Source organism: Petromyzon marinus, chromosome 25, assembly GCF_048934315.1.
Source record: "Petromyzon marinus isolate PM22_M1 ecotype Great Lakes invasive population chromosome 25, UKy_Petmar_22M1.pri1.0, whole genome shotgun sequence".
In the NCBI taxonomy this organism is placed as follows: domain Eukaryota; kingdom Metazoa; phylum Chordata; class Hyperoartia; order Petromyzontiformes; family Petromyzontidae; genus Petromyzon; species Petromyzon marinus.
This window is the reverse complement of record NC_133691.1, coordinates 12,868,112-12,885,708: the sequence shown is the minus strand read 5'-3', so window position 1 is coordinate 12,885,708 and position 17,597 is coordinate 12,868,112.

The following is a 17,597-nucleotide window of genomic DNA, read 5'->3' as shown; positions in this document are numbered from 1 at the left end:
ACAGGGAGACAGTGAGAGAGACAGGGAGACAGTGAGAGAGACAGGGAGACAGTGAGAGAGACAGTGAGAGAGACAGGGAGACAGAGACAGGGAGACAGGAGACAGGGAGACGGTGAGAGAGAGAGAGACAATGAGAGAGACAGGGAGACAGAGAGAGACAGGGAGACAGTGAGAGAGACAGGGAGACAGTGAGAGAGACAGTGAGAGAGACAGGGAGACAGAGACAGGGAGACAGGAGACAGGGAGACAGTGAGAGAGACAGGGAGACAGTGAGAGAGAGAGGGAGACAGAGAGATACAGGGAGACAGTGAGAGAGACAGGGAGACAGTGAGAGACAGGGAGACAGTGAGAGAGACAGGGAGACAGTGAGAGAGAGACAGGGAGACAGAGAGATACAGGGAGACAGAGAGATACAGGGAGACAGTGAGAGAGACAGGGAGAGAGTGAGAGAGAGACAGTGAGAGAGAGAGAGACAGGGAGACAGTGAGAGAGACAGGGAGACAGTGAGAGAGACAGGGAGACAGTGAGAGATATAGACAGAGAGACAGTGAGAGAGAGACAGGGAGACAGAGAAAGAGAGACGGGGAGACAGAGAGAGAGACAGGGAGACAGAGAGAGAGACAGGGAGACAGAGAGAGAGAGACAGGGAGACAGAGAAAGAGAGACAGGGAGACAGTGAGAGCGAGACAGGGAGACAGAGAAAGAGAGACGGGGAGACAGAGAGAGATATAGACAGGGAGACATTGAGATAGAGAGACAGGGAGACAGTGAGAGAGACAGGGAGACAGTGAGAGAGACAGGGAGACAGTGAGAGAGACAGGGAGACAGTGAGAGATATAGACAGGGAGACAGTGAGAGAGAGAGAGACAGGGAGACAGTGAGAGAGACAGGGAGACAGTGAGAGATATAGAGAGGGAGACAGTGAGAGAGACCGGGAGACAGAGAGAGAGAGAGAGAGACAGGGAGACAGAGAGAGAGATAGGGAGACAGTGAGAGAGAGAGACAGGGAGACAGTGAGAGAGAGACAGGGAGACAGAGAAAGAGAGACGGGGAGACAGAGAGAGAGACAGTGAGAGAGAGACAGGGAGACAGTGAGAGAGACAGGGAGACAGTGAGAGATATAGACAGGGAGACAGTGAGAGAGAGACAGGGAGACAGTGAGAGAGACAGGGAGACAGTGAGAGATATAGACAGGGAGACAGTGAGAGAGACAGGGAGACAGAGAGAGAGAGACAAGGAGACAGAGAGAGAGATAGGGAGACAGTGAGAGAGAGACAGGGAGACAGTGAGAGAGAGACAGGGAGACAGTGAGAGATATAGACAGAGAGACAGTGAGAGAGAGAGAGACAGGGAGACAGTGAGAGAGACAGAGAGAGAGACAGAGAGAGAGATAGGGAGACAGTGAGAGAGACAGGGAGACAGTGAGAGAGAGACAGGGAGACAGTGAGAGAGACAAGAAGGTGGCCGATGCGGCCGTCGAGAACGAGATGACCGTGGGGGGACTCCACGTCCGGCTGGAACCCGTCGCTTCAGTGGCGGCGCGAATCGTCGTTTCGGACGTGTCGCCCTACATCCCCGACAAGGCCGTGTTGGAGCACGTGTTGGAGCACGTGTCCAAGCTGGGCACCATCGTGTCGCCAGTACGTGCCCTGTCACTGCGGTGCAGAGACCCTGCCCTGAAACACATTTTATCTTTCAGGAGGCAGGTGCACGTCCTGCTGATACCCGGACAGCAGGAAGAGGGCTATTTTGTGATTGTCTATGGAGGCATTGCCCATTGACTATTTTATGCCAAGGATTGCATCAGATGCAATCTTTGCAAAGAAGAGGACACTTCCGAAGGGATTTCCCTCAACCGACGATGGCAAGGGTCGGAGAAAAGAGCGGGGAGGAGGGAGGCAGAGCAAGGGGGGCAAAGCAGCAAGAGTCCCCATTGCAACAAGCCCCCCAACAGCCCACACCGGACTCACGAGCCACGAATCCTCCTACACCTGAAGTCGTGGCCCCAACATCACCGCCGCCTCAAGCGACAAATTGCGAGAGGAAGAATACAGACGGACCCGGATCTCAAGGGTCAGATTCAGAGGAGGAACCCCTCCCAGACCTCGAACCGGAAGAAGCGGTAAAACCCCCCACACCAGGGGAGGAAGCAGAACAGCTGCCAGACGCCGAAGACGCGGTTTTCGCCTTCCCGGACGCCACGCCGAGTGACGCACGGGCGGCGAGGAAGAAACCCGCCAAGAGGAAGAAGCAGCGTGCGTCTGGGGAAGGGTTTCCACAGCAGGAGACCGTGGGCGAAGAAGGCGACATCGCCACGGAGATCGACCCGACTACTGTGGTCATAGAGACTCACTCCCCACCAGCTATACATGAAGCGAGGACAAATTATATTTGCTCCGGCCTCGACCAAGAGGAAGAAGTCGGTGGAGAGACATCGACCACACCCACCAAGGGCGAGGACGAAATGGATGGGAATGAGAAGGAAGGTCCCTGTCCCACTGCTGACCCAAAACCAGCGGAAGAGACACCGGGCCATCCACCCGAAGAGCCTGAGCAGGAGCCATCCCAGGCCATCCCTGACGCTGGGGGAGAGGACGCCGCTGGGCCATGCGCCAGCCCAGCCGCTGCAGCTCTTCCAGCGGAGCCGGACGGCGGGGAAGTCGACTGAGATCGGGACGACTGCTTCAGCGTGGGGAGCGAGAGCAGCCAGCCAGGGGTCTACACTCCTTGACCCTCAGACTCCCCTGGTCTCCCCGGAAGATCTCTGGCACTTCCTCGACGAGACCAACGTGAGGAAGGACAGAGCGGACATTGCCTTGGCTCGATGGAAAGACATCAAGGCAATAAAGGCGTCTGTGACTCAAGCCGAGAGACTCCTCGCCAAGCAGGGACTTGAGTCCCGGGGCAAGGAGAGGGCAAAACTGAGATATTTCCGAAAACAAATTACAAGGTGGGAGGCCACGGAGGCAAGGAACAAGCAATGCGGAGGTTTTCCGCAATGTCTCTTGCGAGGAAACACGCTGCCTCTGTCTTCTTCATTCAGGAGACGCATCTCACGGTCGAGGACGAGGATGACTGGAGGAAGGAGTGGGGAGGGGACTCCTTCTACAGCCACCTTGACAACACCTCCCTGTTTGCTAAAGGGTTTCATCCCGAGCTCATCACCCAGACCGAAGTGGTGAAGGAAAGGCTGCTCAGGGTAACGGTCAGGGTGGGCGATGTCACCACCCATCTGCTGAACGTGTACGCACCGGTGACCAACAAGGGGAAGATCCCGTTTCTGCACCTCCTGAGGAGGCACCTGGCCGGAATCCCGGATGACGAGTGCGTGATTGTGGATGGCGACCACAACTGCACCCTCTGCGACCTGGATCGTTCGGGGAGGCAGCCGGGGGGAGTTGGGCCGAAGAGGGAAATGCAGGGACTCCTGGAGGACGCCGCCTTGGTGGATGTGTGGCGCATACATCACCCGGGCCAACGCCAGTTCACGTACACGAGGATGAGGCGCGATGGCTTGGTGACGCAGTCCAGGCTCGACAGATTTTACATCTCTAAGAGGGCGGCACCCTTCACGGACCACAATCTCATCGTGCTCCGTGCCAGGCTGGAGAGGGCCCCCGTGAGGGCACGTCCCACTGGCATTTAAACAACTCACTGCTGGGGGATGGTGCCTTCATAGAAATGTTCGAGGATTTCTGGAAAGCGTGGCGAAAAACCAAAACGCAGTTCGACTCTCTGGCCCAGTGGTGGGATATGGGCAAAGTGCACACCAGGCTGTTGTGCCAACAATACACCTGGGGGAGCACCAGACTGAAGAACGCGGACATCACCAACATGGAAGCCCGAGTCCTCAATTTGCAGGGTCGCCTCGCCGAGGACAGCGACCCTGCTCTTCTCCAAGAATACGAGAAGAGGGAGCGTCTCAAAGGGCTACAGGAGGAGCAGACGAGGGGGGCGTTTGCGCGATCCCAAGTTAAGCTCATCACAGACCTCGACACGGGATCCCCGCTTTTCTACTCCCTCGGGAGGCAGAACGGGAGACGCCTCTTTGATGGTGAAGATAGCCTGGCGCACGAACTCCAGCAGAAGTCGACCATCATCAGAGACTTCTACGGCAGCCTGTTCTCCCCTGAAGAGACATCGGGAGCGGCCCAGGCGGAGGCATGGAGTGGTCTACCCACCCTGGGGGAAGACGGGAAAGAGCTGCTAGAGAAAAAAGCTCACCAGGACTGACCTTGACGCAGCTGTAAGAGGACTGGCCCCAAATAAATTCCCAGGGTTAGACGGCCTAACAGGGGAGTTTTACACCGCTTTTTGGCCATCCCTACAGGAGGACTACAGAGAGGTGCTGGAGGAAGCCTCAGTCACCGGGGTGATGCCTCAGTCTTGGAGGAGGGCGGTGCTCACTCTGCTTCCCAAGAACGGAGACCTGAGGCACCTACAAAACTGGCGTCCGGTGTCCCTCCTATACACAGACTACAACATATTGATGAAGGCTCTCTCCCTGCGACTGAAAGGGGTGATTGCACAAGTCGTAAATAGGGACCAGTTCTACACCATCCCCGGACGAACCATCCATGATGGCATCTTCCTGGTCAGGGACCTCATCGCGGTGTCCCAGAGGTTGGGCATCCCAATCGCGTTTCTGGCCCTTGACCAGGAAAAGGCTTTTGACAGAGTGGACCACAAATACCTGCTGGGAACCCTCAAGACCTTTGGTTTTGAGGATGCCTTTGTCCGAACGATCCACCTACTCTACACCAAGGCGGAGTGCATGATCAAGGTCAACGGCGCCCTCACTGCCCCGATCAAATTCTAGCGAGGAGTGAGACAGGGATGCCCATTGTCGGGCCAACTTCATGCCCTGGCATTAGAGCTTTTCCTGAGTCTTATAAGGCGGAGACTCAGCGGCCTGGTGCTCAGGGAACCAAGCGTCAAGTTGGTCCTGACGGCATATGCCGACGACGTCCTCCTCATCCTGCGTTCCCTGGATGATGTCACCCTGCTGCACGAGTGCCAGGAAGTCTTTTCGAAGGCCTCCTCATCAAAAATGAATTTGCAAAAGTGCAGCAGCCTGCTGGTTGGAGCGTGGGACATGACCAAGTGTCCCGAGAATGAAAAAGGCATCAATTGGAGCACAACATCGCTGCACCACCTGGGAGTGTTCCTCGGACTAGAGGAGGAACCACCGCAGAGGAACTGGGTCGACCTGGAGGAGAAGGAAGGTGAAGGAGCAGCTGGGCACCTGGAGTCGCCTGTGCAAGCTCCTCACCTTCAGGACAAAGATGTTGGTGGTGAACCAACTGGTGACGTCCATGCTGTGCACCCCCCCCCCCCCCATGAGCCTCGTCAACGCACTTCAGAAGTGAGTCCTCGACTTCTTCTGGTCGGGTGGAGGACACCGGGTCACGGCTGGGGTCCTGGCCCTGCCACTGGACGAGGGGGGTCACGGGCTGGTGTGTGTGCGGAGTCAGCTGGCCACCTTCCGACTGCAGGCCGCGCAATAGTTCCTGCACGCCGCCCCTGCACCGGCCTGGAGCGTCACGGCCTCCTTCCTCCTGAAACAGCTGGGGGTCTGCAGTGCTCCAAACAACTATTCCACATGGACCTGCAGGGCCTCCTACTGGGACAGCTGCCACCTTTGCTACAGGAGCGTCCTGCAGACATGGAGCTCCCTCGCCATCAGGAGGCTGAACCAGCCTCGATCGGCCAAGGATCTGGTCTTCGAACCGATCCTCAGGAACCCACAGACAAAGCTGCCATCCACCACCGCCACCCCATGGAGAGGCGCCTCGCCAACTCGTGGCTCACCAGGTTTGGAGATCTGGTGGAGCCTGAAACACGGGGCCGGTGGCTCGGACCAGCAGACGTGGCCGCAAAGACAGGGCTGCAGTCGCTCCGGGTGGCTGCCCGGATCCTGGCCGAAGCCAAGGGGGCCTTCTCAGCGGCAGCGGGGAGAACGCCACCCCCATCGGCGTTGGGGATGACGAGGCCCCTCTCGGTCCCTCTCCACCGGAGCTCTCCGTCGTGCCACTGCATCGCGAAGGCGGGTCACAACCTGTGCCGGCTGGAAGATCTACCGGAGGTGGCCTTCGCAAAAGTAAAGAGAAAGGTGCTCTACTCCTACATGGTCCGGTTTCACCAACAGGACACCCTGAGGAGCCACAAGGACCACGCCTGGAGGAGAGCCCTGCACTGCATCTCTCCGGAGAGGCCTCGCTTGAGGCAACTCTACTCCAGCCCGATGTACAACCGCATCGGCGACCTCAGCTGGAGCATCGCCCACGGCACCGTCATCGCCAATACCTCCCTGGCGCGCTTCACCGACACATCCCCGGAGTGCCGGTTCTGCGGGAAAGTGGAGATGGTGCCGCACCAATACGTGGAGTGCAAGAGCCTGGACTCGCTGTTCAAGGTCCTGAGAAACATCCTCCTAAGGTTCAGCCTCCACTTCTCCCCGACGGTCCTCATCTTTGGATACCTGAAGGGCGACGGACCCCAACATCTTCAGGGGCTGGTCAACGTGCTCTTCGGCTACGCCAAGCTCGCCATATACAGGGCGAGGAAGGTGGCCCTGGAGAGGAAACGTCCGGCCAGCAGCCTGGGCATCTTCCGCGCTCTGGTCGGAGCCAGGGTGTGGCTGGAGTTCCGCCATGCGCGGCCGACCCACGCCGTGCCGTCCTTCAAGGAGCAGTGGGCGCTGGAGGAGGCCGTGTGCTCGGTGGCAGATGACGGAGAGCTCTGCGTGCAGATCTGAGCTGCCCGTCGGAGGCCGTTTGACTGTGAGAAGGGCTGCGTGCAGATGCAGCACTTGTCGTAGTTAAAAAAGAGAGAGCGAGAGAGAGTGAGCGAGAGAGAGAGAGAGAGTGAGCGAGAGAGAGCGACATGGAGTAGGAAGAGAGGGGATAAAGAGAGAGGGGGGCAGAGAGGGGGGTATAGAGAGAGGGAAGGGGTGCGCAGAGCAGAGCGAGAAACTTTTTGTTAAATCCTTCATTTAAAAAGGGGGGGGGGGGTTACATAAAGCAAAGCATTGAAAAAAAAACCGAAATAATGAACGAAGCAAAGTGCCGACTACACCGAGCATCTTCTTGTTTCCTCTGATCGTAAAAAAAAGAGAGAGACAGGGAGAGAGAGAGAGACAAGGAGAGAGAGAGGGAGGGAGGGAGGGGTTGGGGAAGAGCGCTCGCGTGGTGTTCGGTGTCCGGAATGCGCTTCCCAGATGCCACCCCGGAGCGGCGGAGCTCCGCCAGGGCGGGGAGCGCGGCCCGCGTCACGAGCAGCGACACTCCACGGAGCGCGGCGCCTGGCTCCGTCAAAACAGCAGCGCCCACTCTTTAAATAGCGCACAGACACGCGCACACAAACAGATACACACACACACGCACACAGACACGCGCACACAAACAGATACACACACACGCGCACGCACACAGACACGCGCACACAAACAGATACACACACACACGCGCGCGCACACAGACACGCGCACACAAACAGATACACACACGCGCGCGCGCACACAGACACGCGCACACAAACAGATACACACACACGCGCGCTCACACAGACACGCGCACACAAACAGATATACACACACACGCACACAGACACGCGCACACAAACAGATACACACAGACGCGCACACACACAGACGCACACAAACAGATACACACACACATACACACGCACACAAACAGATACACACACACGCACACAGACACACGCACACAAACAGATACACACACACACGTACACAGACACGCGCACACAAACAGATACACACACATACACAGACACACGCACACAAACAGATACACACACGTACACAGACACACGCACACAAACAGATACACACACACACGCACACAGACACGCGCACACAAACAGATACACACACGTACACAGACACACGCACACAAACAGATACACACACAGACGCGCACACACACAGACGCACACAAAAAGATACACACACACATACACACGCACACAAACAGATACACACACACGCACACAGACACACGCACACAAACAGATACACACACACACGTACACAGACACGCGCACACAAACAGATACACACACATACACAGACACACGCACACAAACAGATACACACACGTACACAGACACACGCACACAAACAGATACACACACACACGCACACAGACACGCGCACACAAACAGATACACACACGTACACAGACACACGCACACAAACAGATACACACACAGACGCGCACACACACAGACGCACACAAACAGATACACACACACAGACACACGCACACAAATACACACACGCGCGCGCTACACAGACACCCACGCGGATAGGCAAGATGAAGATCCCCGGTGAGTTGAACAGAGTCTACCTAGGGGAGGCCCCGGACCGGTACAGATAATCGCCAGGTTCGTAGCGCAGCGCGCTAACCGCTAGACGGACACATCGAGACATGCAGACACACGCCACACACGCTCGTAGACACGCAAAGACACACAGAGGTCACGGGGCAGACCCAGGTGCACAGGCCCACGGAGACACACGCGGGCAACACAGACGCACACGTACGGACCCCCACACTCCAACGCGCAAACGAGAGCAGACAAAGGTCCCCCGTATAGCCTGAACAGAGTTTTGTGGCAAGTGCTGTCAGCGAGCACCTATGAAGGCCGTCACGGCACACGTGGGGGTGCGTGGCAGGCACTACGCCCGACCGCCTTTGTCTCTCCAGTGGCGATGTTAACACACCGCACCAGGTACTCATGTGAGGCTGAGTCGACCTAGGGGAGGTCCAGGACCGGCCTCAGATAATAGTCACCGGTTTTGGTTTGTTAACGGAAATCAAACTCGGGTCGCTGAGTTCGTAGTGCAGCGCGCTAACCGCTACACTGCAGAACCTCATTTAATATTATATACAGGGTGGCCAAAAAGTCAGAACACAAAGTGTTATTTAATTCATATTTACACTGGCATTAAACGATGTAAATGTTTATTCTTTAAGTAAAATGTATCTATTATCGTTATTAATATCGATTGTTCTTCATCCTTTTCAACCGACATATAAAATAAACAGAAAGTTGACTAAAGACGAACGACTTCTTTGGTTCTTTCGGTAAAGTCACGTAGAATGAGAATAAAATAATAAATTGATAAAATAAAATAACACAATAATAGACGAACGAGTTCAATGGCTTGCTATGCACGCTCATGAAGGCAGCTGTCAGTTTTTATTAAAGTCATGAATTCATTTCCAAAGGTAATCCACGGGTTGCGTCGATGTGACTGTAACTCAGTATAAAAGTGTGTTCACAAAAATGAATTAATCCTGTGTGTCCTGACTTTTGGGCCACCATGTACATAGACATACAAAGACAAAGATCCCCCGTATAGCTTGAACAGACTGCAGGAGCGAGTACTGTTGACGATCAGCACCAATGTTCTATTTGGACACCCACACACGCCAGAGGGGCGGCGGTGATGGAGGGGGGGGTTGGGGGGCCACCGATCTCGGGACGGCAGCTCAAGCGGGGGTCTACCCGTGAGACCCCCACTCAAGAGATACGTGCCCAGTAGGGGTGTCTGTGTGTGTGTCTGTGTGTGTCTGTGTGTGTCTTTGTGTGTCTGTGTGTGTGTCTGTGTGTGTTTGTGTGTGTCTGTGTGTGTCTGTGTGTGTGTGTCTGTGTGTCTGTGTGTGTGGCTGTGTGTGTGTGTCTGTGTGACGCTGCTGCTGAGACTGGAGCGTGCCACTAAGAGGTGGGGCCTTACCATCAGCCCCACCAAAACTAAGCACCTGCCTGGGTATTTTGTACCATCGGACACTCCACCCCCACAACTCTCAATCGGTGATGGGGCAGTTGTGGAGAGAGTGGAGAGTTTGCCATACCTGGGCAGTGTGCTTATGACTGGCTCCAGTTTAATAGCAGAGGTCTCACTCCGAATCAGTCGAGCGGCAATATCTTTTCATCGGTTGCGTAACGCTGTGTGGAAGCTACCTGGTCTGTCGCTCCGCACTAAGCTTCAGGTCTTCTCGGCCACGGTCATTCCCTCCCTTCTCTACGCTTGCGAAACGTGGACCCCCCTAATGGAACATCTTCGCCGGTTAGAAACATTTAGGCTGGCCTGCCTACGATCCATCCTGGGTTTAACCAGGCTGGATTGTGTGAGGAGCTCACAAATCCTTGAAAGATCTGGGCAAGGTCCCATCGGTGAGCTCTTCTGGCAGGCAAGGCTGCGATGGCTGGGTCATGTAGCCCGCATGCCCAGCCACCGCATGCCGAAACAGCTTTTGTTTGGCCGGATCGAGGGGGCTAAACGGGCGCGGCACGGGCTAGAGAAGAGATGGAGTGATGTGGTACAGGAGGACGTGGAGCTGAGTGAACTTGCCGATGACTGGTACCAGCGGTGTCAAGATCGGCCTCTGTGGAGGAGGCTCGTGAAGGATGCTACTGGGCAGTTGGAGGCAGTCGCCCTCCAACAACAACGGAGGACGGAGGAGCGACGCTCAGAACAACGAGCGGAGCGCCGGGTGGCTAAAGCACAGCAGATTGGCACAGTAGGGGGCACAGGTGGTGCATTAACCAGTCATCTCAGTCAGTCGACCCGTGGCACCTGGGTCTGCCCCGTGACCTCCTGCCAGCGGGCGTTCGACACTTCACGTGGCCTCACGGTGCACATAGCCTGGCACAAGCGTCGTGGTGACGTCACCGCCACTTAGTGGCGAATGGCGGTTGTTGTTGTTGTGTGTCTGTGTGTGTGTGTCTGTGTGTGTGTCTGTGTGTGTGTCTGTGTGTGTGTGTCTGTGTGTGTGTGTGTCTGTGTGTGTGTGCCCGGCTGGGTGAACTTTACTTGTTCACAAACACCGCAGCGCCCGGCACGCGCGGCGCGTCCAGGGCGACCCCTGTCGTCAGCAGAGGAGCTGCGTCTCCTCCTCTCCCCATTGTTCCCCTCTTTCCTCCTCCTCCTCCTGATCGTCTCTTCTCATATCTCCCTCCCCCCCCATCCACACGATCCCTCCCCTTCCACCCTCACGCACTTTGCCTGCTTCTCCACAATCCCAGCAATTTCTCCCCCATGCTCATCTCCCGACATCTTCACCCCCTCCATATCTCGCCTCCTCGTCCTCCCCCGCCTCCTCGTGCGCCGTATCCCTCTTCCTCTTCTTCTTCACTCCACCTCGTCTGATTTTCTTTGCCACGCCTCCTCATCTGTCAACACTCTTGGCCCCTCCCCCTCGTCACCCCGCCCACCCCTGGCGAGCGAGGAGCGTCACGAGCGGCAGCGCCGCGCTGATCGCCGCTAACGTGAATGTGGTGATCCCGTCTCATCCACTCACACAACACTCACACAACACTCACACAATACTTACACAACACTCACACAATACTTACACAACACTCACTCATCCACTCACACAACACTCACACAACACTCACTCATCACTCACTCACTCATCACTCACACAACACTCACACAACACTCACTCAACACTTACACAACACTTACACAACACTCACTCAACACTCACTCATCACTCACACAATACTTACACAACACTCACTCAACACTCACACAACACTCACTCATCACTCACACAACACTTACACAACACTTACACAACACTTATACAACACTTACACATCACTCACTCATCACTCACACAACACTTACACAACACTTACACAACACTCACTCAACACTCACTCATCACTCACACAACACTCACACAATACTTACACAACACTCACTCAACACTCACTCATCACTCACACAACACTTACACAACACTCACACATCACTCACACAACACTCACACAACACTTACACAACACTCCCTCAACACTTACACATCACTCACTCAACACTCACTCAACACTCATTCAACACTCACACATCACTCACTCATCACTCACTCATCACTCACTCAACACTCACTCATCACTCACTCAACACTCACTCAACATTCACACAACACTCCCTCATCACTCACTCAACACTCACTCAACACTTACACAACACTCACTCAACACTCACTCAACACTCACACAACACTCACACAACACTCAGTCATCACTCACTCATCACTCACTCAACACTCACACAACACTCACACAACACTTACAGAACACTTACACAACACTCACTCAACACTCACACAACACTCACTCATCACTCACTCAACACTTACACAACACTCACTCATCACTCACTCAACACTTACACAACACTCACACATCACTCACTCAACACTTACACAACACTCACTCATCACTCACTCAACACTTACACAACACTCACACATCACTCACTCAACACTCACTCAACACTCACTCATCACTCAGTCATCACTCACTCAACACTCACACAACACTCACTCAACACTCACCCATTACTCACTCAACACTCACTCAACACTTACACAACACTCACACATCACTCACTCAACGCTCACTCAACACTCACTCAACACTCACACAACACTCACTCATCACTCAGTCATCACTCAGTCATCACTCACTCAACACTCACACAACACTCACTCAACACTCACCCATTACTCACTCAACACTCACTCAACACTTACACAACACTCACACATCACTCACTCAACGCTCACTCAACACTCACTCAACACTCACTCAACACTCACTCAACACTCACTCATCACTCAGTCATCACTCACTCATCACTCACTCAACACTCACTCAACACTCACACAACACTCACTCATCACTCACACAATACTTACACAACACTCACTCAACACTCACTCATCACTTACACAACACTCACTCAACACTCACTCAACACTCACTCATCACTTACACATCACTCACTCATCACTCACACAACACTCACTCATCACTTACACATCACTCACTCAACACTTACGTTGTCAACACTCACTCAACACTCACTCAACACTCACTCATCACTCACACAACACTCACACAATACTTACACAACACTCACTCAACACTCACACAACACTCACTCATCACTCACACAACACTTACACAACACTTACACAACACTTATACAACACTTACACATCACTCACTCATCACTCACACAACACTTACACAACACTTACACAACACTCACTCAACACTCACTCATCACTCACACAACACTCACACAATACTTACACAACACTCACTCAACACTCACTCATCACTCACACAACACTTACACAACACTCACACATCACTCACACAACACTCACACAACACTTACACAACACTCCCTCAACACTTACACATCACTCACTCAACACTCACTCAACACTCACTCAACACTCACACATCACTCACTCATCACTCACTCATCACTCACTCAACACTCACTCATCACTCACTCAACACTCACTCAACATTCACACAACACTCCCTCATCACTCACTCAACACTCACTCAACACTTACACAACACTCACTCAACACTCACTCAACACTCACACAACACTCACACAACACTCAGTCATCACTCACTCATCACTCACTCAACACTCACACAACACTCACACAACACTTACAGAACACTTACACAACACTCACTCAACACTCACACAACACTCACTCATCACTCACTCAACACTTACACAACACTCATTCATCACTCACTCAACACTTACACAACACTCACACATCACTCACTCAACACTTACACAACACTCACTCATCACTCACTCAACACTTACACAACACTCACACATCACTCACTCAACACTCACTCAACACTCACTCATCACTCAGTCATCACTCACTCAACACTCACACAACACTCACTCAACACTCACCCATTACTCACTCAACACTCACTCAACACTTACACAACACTCACACATCACTCACTCAACGCTCACTCAACACTCACTCAACACTCACTCAACACTCACACAACACTCACTCATCACTCAGTCATCACTCAGTCATCACTCACTCAACACTCACACAACACTCACTCAACACTCACCCATTACTCACTCAACACTCACTCAACACTTACACAACACTCACACATCACTCACTCAACGCTCACTCAACACTCACTCAACACTCACTCAACACTCACTCATCACTCAGTCATCACTCACTCATCACTCACTCAACACTCACTCAACACTCACTCATCACTCAGTCATCACTCACTCATCACTCACTCAACACTCACACAGCACTCACTCATCACTTACACATCACTCACTCAACACTTACGTTGTCAACACTCACTCAACACTCACTCAACACTCACTCATCACTCACACAACACTCACTCAACACTCACTCATCACTCAGTTATCACTCACTCAACACTCACACAACACTCACTCAACACTCACCCATCACTCACTCAACACTCACTGAACACTTACACAACACTCACACATCACTCACTCAACGCTCACTCAACACTCACTCAACACTCACTCAACACTCACACAACACTCACTCATCACTCAGTCGTCACTCACTCATCACTCACTCAACACTCACACAACACTCACTCAACACTCACTCATCACTCACACAACACTTACACAACACTCAGTCATCACTCACTCATCACTCACTCAACACTCACTCAACACTCACTCAACACTCACTCATCACTCACTCATCACTCAGTCATCACTCACTCATCACTCACTCAACACTCACTCAACACTCACTCATCACTCACTCAACACTCACACAACACTCACTCATCACTTACACATCACTCACTCAACACTTACGTTGTCAACACTCACTCAACACTCACTCAACACTCAACACTTAAACAACAATCACTCAACACTGACTCAAAACTCACTCATCACTCACACAAAACTCACTCAACACTCACTCAACACTCACACAACACTCACTCAACACTCACACAACACTCACTCAACACTCACGCAACACTTACACATCACTCACTCAACACTCACTCAACACTCACACAACACTTATACATCACTCACTCAACACTCACTCAACACTCACACAACACTCACTCAACACTCACACAACACTTACACAACACTTACACAACACTCACTCATCACTCACACAACACTCACTCATCACTCACACAACACTTACACAACACTCACTCAACACTCACACATCACTCACTCAACACTTACACATCACTCACTCAACACTCACTAAACACTCACACAACACTTACACAACACTCACTCAACACTCACACAACACTTACACATCACTCACTCAACACTCACACAACACTCACTCAACACTCACTCAACACTCACTCAACACTCACACAACATTCACACAACACTCACTCATCACTCACTCAACACTCACTCAACACTTACACATCACTCACTCAACACTCACACAACACTTACACAACACTCACTCAACACTCACTCAACACTCACACAACACTCACTCATCACTCACTCATCACTCACACAACACTCACTCAATACTCACTCATCACTCACACAACACTCACACAACACTTACATATCACTCACTCAACACTCACACAACACTCACTCAACACTCACACAACACTTACACATCACTCACTCAACACTCACACAACACTTAAACATCACTCACTCAACACTCACACAACACTCACACATCACTCACTCAACACTCACACAACAAGTCACGCGAGACTCACAAAGCAACTCACGCAACACAAAAGACAAAGATCCCCGCGTGTAGACTTAATAATCTGTTGGTGCAAGTGCTGTTAGCGCGCACCTATGAAGGCCGGGCACGGCGCACGAGGGAGTGTAGTGGACAACACGACGCCCGGGTCGCCTTCGTCTCCCTAGTAGCGATGTTTACACAGCGCGCCAGGTCCTCAATGAGGCTGAGTCAACCTAGCGGAGGCCCAGCAACCGAGAGTCGACCTCGGCTCGCCCAGCGCTCCCCGCGACAGCCACACAATGCGGAGGCGCAGCGCGAACCTCACAAAGCCACGGGGCCCCGCTACGGCGCACGCGCGTCTCGCTGCACCACCGGGACTCCGATGGCGCAGCGGGACCCAACCCGCGGTCCGCGCGCCGCTGGTGGTCTGCGGGGCTTCTACAGAGGGAGGGGTGGGGTCCTCGGCAAAGAAAATCAACAACAAAAACAATCACATCCTCACCAAGGAAATGTACAATTTCAAAAGGGGGTCCGCACACTCGACGAGGTTGGACAGAGGAGCAGGGACACAGTGGCCGTCTTGCCGACACGGCACAAACACTCGCCCTGGTGATTTTCCCCAACGTTGTCTATCAACACGTGGACACCCCCCCCCACTCCCCCCTATTATTCACCTCCCCACTGCTGCTGCTGCTGCGGTCACGACCGTGCCCCCATCCCTGCACCCCCTCCACACCACACCCTGCCCCGGGGTGCGCGCTGGCGACTCTCGTTCTTTAAAGTCTCTCCCGAGGGGACCCCCAGCAGCAGCGGCAGCAGCAGCAGCGGCGAGGGCCGCGTCGGGTGATGTGTTAGCTCTACAGGGAGAGGGCACGGAGAAACCCCCCCCCCCCCCCACTACTCTCCCCAACCCCAACCCCTATCCCTTGCGCTTAAATGCGGGCCCCCTAATTATCGTGTAAAGATTTCTCGAGACACGCCGTCCCCCTCCCCCCGCTGCACCGCCGCCTGACGGATGGGGCCGTGCTTCGGCCCCGCTGATCGATGTCAGCCCCGCCGCTCCCAAAAGATCCCACTTATCAGATCAAAGCGGCCACGAGCGCCGGTCGTGATTTGCGACGCAGCTCCTCTGCTCCCCTCCCCCCTTTTCCCCCCAGACGTCGAGTTCCTACCTTAGCCCCCCGACCTCCGTCCACTTTCCACACCGCTCCCTCCCCTCCCACATCCCTCCGCTGCCCGACGGCTGTTGTGGGCCCCGGCCATAGTACAGGCGAGTTGCCGCCTCCCTTCAACGCGGCCACTGATGTTGGGAGGCACAAGGCTTCTGTCGTCCACTTCGGCAATACCCGGTGTCCCATCTCAGCGGTGGTCAAACTGCTACAAGGTGGAGGTCAAGAGGTCATATCGAACAAATCAGTTGATGTCAAAATCTATTGACACGGCCACCTTACAATATGATAGACGAGACAGCAGGAGAGACGAAACAGGCCGTTACGAACGCGACAATACACACTAAGACAAATAATGCAATCCCCCACGACTCAGAATTCGAGGACATCCGTCCAAGCGTAGGGCTCGGGATTCGTAAGTCGCGTTGCTCATCTCACTGCTCATTCTCTCTCGTCCCAAGCTACGTGCTCACCTCCCTCGATTCAAGAAACGCGTTCACGCCTGTGGATTACGCCTTTAATAATGCTGCTTGTGGCTGGCCGCTTGACGTTTTGGAACGTTGGACCTGTGCTCAGCAACTGTGTAAAATAAAATGTTAAATGTGTGTGCCAATTGAAAAACGGGTCATCAGAAAACATTTTAAAAAGTGTTATTCTCATCAGAGCCCGCTGTGTCAACAAGTGCAATCTCCCACTCTCATTAATATTATCCACCCTGTCTCTCCCTTCTGGCCTCGCTATTTACGTGCGATGATGAACGTCCATTGCCCGAAACGTCGCCTATTGTACATTTTGACTTTTAAGCTCA